The sequence below is a fragment of the Tigriopus californicus genome, chromosome 12 (assembly GCF_007210705.1).
Source record: "Tigriopus californicus strain San Diego chromosome 12, Tcal_SD_v2.1, whole genome shotgun sequence".
NCBI classification, from domain to species: domain Eukaryota; kingdom Metazoa; phylum Arthropoda; class Copepoda; order Harpacticoida; family Harpacticidae; genus Tigriopus; species Tigriopus californicus.
Window position 1 is genome coordinate 17,520,286 of NC_081451.1, and position 2,314 is coordinate 17,522,599.

Below are 2,314 nucleotides of genomic sequence, written 5' to 3' on the forward strand. Positions count from 1 at the left end.
TCACGCCCTCGACCAGTGGCCCACCATGACTCTGTGATAAACCCGGTTCAGTGCACCTCTCCTTCCCATCCTTCCTCTTCCCATATCCCCCGGCCCACGTCTTTTTCAAGACGGGAGCTTCTAGCCCTCCAACCCTCTTCCTCTTCCCAATCATCCCTTCCCTGTTCCCCCTTCAATAGCGATAGTGATCTCTATTTTCTTGGTCGGATTGAACAACTCGGTATCGCGAGGAATCAGCAATGGCGGCAACAGCGGATCAAGCGGAGAGGAGGGAATCAACCGTTGTCGGCCTGCTTTCTCAATTGTCATGGACAGGCGAACATGCTGCGAGTGGCTGGTGCGGGGTGGTGTCTCAACAAGATCCGAGGACACGCCTTCACCTTCTTATCCGAGACATGGGTCACAGAGACGAAATACGAGAGTTGCTTTCCTGGTAAACAGAGCTTCGTAGTTCATGCCAGGAAGCCCGCTGGGCGTGGTCGGCCCAGCGGTGGGTTGAAGCCCTATATTACCAAACGCTTTGAGCGCACCCTTCTCTCTTCCTCTAATCATCACATAGCCATGGATGCCCAAGGCTTCGCCATCATTGGCGTTTACTATCAGCCAACCACGGACTATGATGATCTCGTCTTGGACCTCACATCCATCCTTCAGAAGGTGAAGAATCCGGAGAAAGTCATCGTTGGTGGTAATTTCAATATCCGTCCTGACTCGAGTGAATTCTCTGAGTTCGCCCAGATCCTGAGCCAATGGAGAATCACTCTGCGCTCCGACCCGGGAGTCCCAACACACACCTACTCCCGGGGCGCCTCTTTATTTGACCACATTTTCATATCAGAAAATATTCCATCTCCGACCAGTTTCGTCCATCCACTGGCCGTTTCAGTCACCTTCAAGATGCCCAGAAATTTCCATCATCTGGGCGTGACTCGAGATGGGAGGTACGTGGTCAATGTGCAGAAGTGCGCGGCTCAACTTGAGGCCCTGCAGCTATCCATCAACACCGGTATGTGAGCAATCCAGCTGCAGTGGCCCAAGGCATTTCGCAAGCATTTAAAGAACCCTCCTCCGTGCGAAGGAGGAGAGGAGGACTCAAAACCCTTTGGTTCAGCTCATACCATCGAGAACTGAGGGGTCAAATGCTCCAAAAATTGCGACGTGCCAAAACGAGCCAAACACCAGAGACTTGGGAGCAATGTGCGATATCAAGAATTGCATATCACAAGTCTCTGAGGAGCGCCGAGTCAGCCCACCAAAGGTTGGAAATGGAGAATCTGCTCTCTTCATTGGCCTCGTCCAGGATGGCGGGCTTGTACAAACGTGCCAAAAAAACCGCCACCAACTCGGAGATTCCGTGAGTGAATTCCTCCTCCACTGTCAAGAACTGTTTGTATCAACATCGGAAACAGTAGTGGANAATTCCTCCTCCACTGTCAAGAACTGTTTGTATCAACATCGGAAACAGTAGTGGAGGAGGTCCAGGGCTGCCCAGAAGAACACCATCCCCTTTTGCAGCCCTTCACGGAACTCGAAATGGACGTGGCCTTCAAGAAGATGAAGAGTAAAGCCCCATCAACATCTGGGGTTTCTCCTTACCAACTTTCACTTCTCCGGATCCAAGCCCAGCCCCTCCTCCAACATCTTTTCAGCCTTGCCCTCCATTCTTCCTTCTTCCCACCAGAGTGGATGGAGTCAGCCATCATCTTCATCCAAAAGAAAGGGCCCAAGGACTATCCAGACAATTATCGGACTATTGCCCTGGAGAATCCCTTCTTGAAGATGATGTCCACCCTACTAGCTGCCCGCTTCTCCGGATTAGCTGAGGACAGGGATCTCCTTCCCAAGTTCCAATTCGGTTTCCGGAGAAGCCGCTCAACCACCACGGCAGCTTCTCTCCTCTATGAATTTGTGCACTCAAACATCAGCAATAAGAGGAGAGTGTACAGATGCTTTGTGGATTTCTCCAAAGGATTCGACAGGGTGGACCGAACGCTATTATTCCTCAAACTCCAACTGTGGGGAGTTCCGCGTTCAATCTGTGTCCTGCTATCCAACATCTATGCGGGAATCAGATGCTCCATTCGTTCTGGTGAGGACCTATCCCCTTGCTACTTCACTTCTGTTGGCCTTCCGCAAGGGGATCCACAATCGCCAATACTATTCAACCTCTATGTATCCGACCTGCCCGAAGCCCTCACTCACCAAGGCCCCATTACCTACGAATTTCCGGTACAATATCTCCAGTATGCAGACGACCTGGTTCTCTTGGCTGAGTCAGCCGTGGAATTGCAAAGTGCCATCAATGCACTTCAGG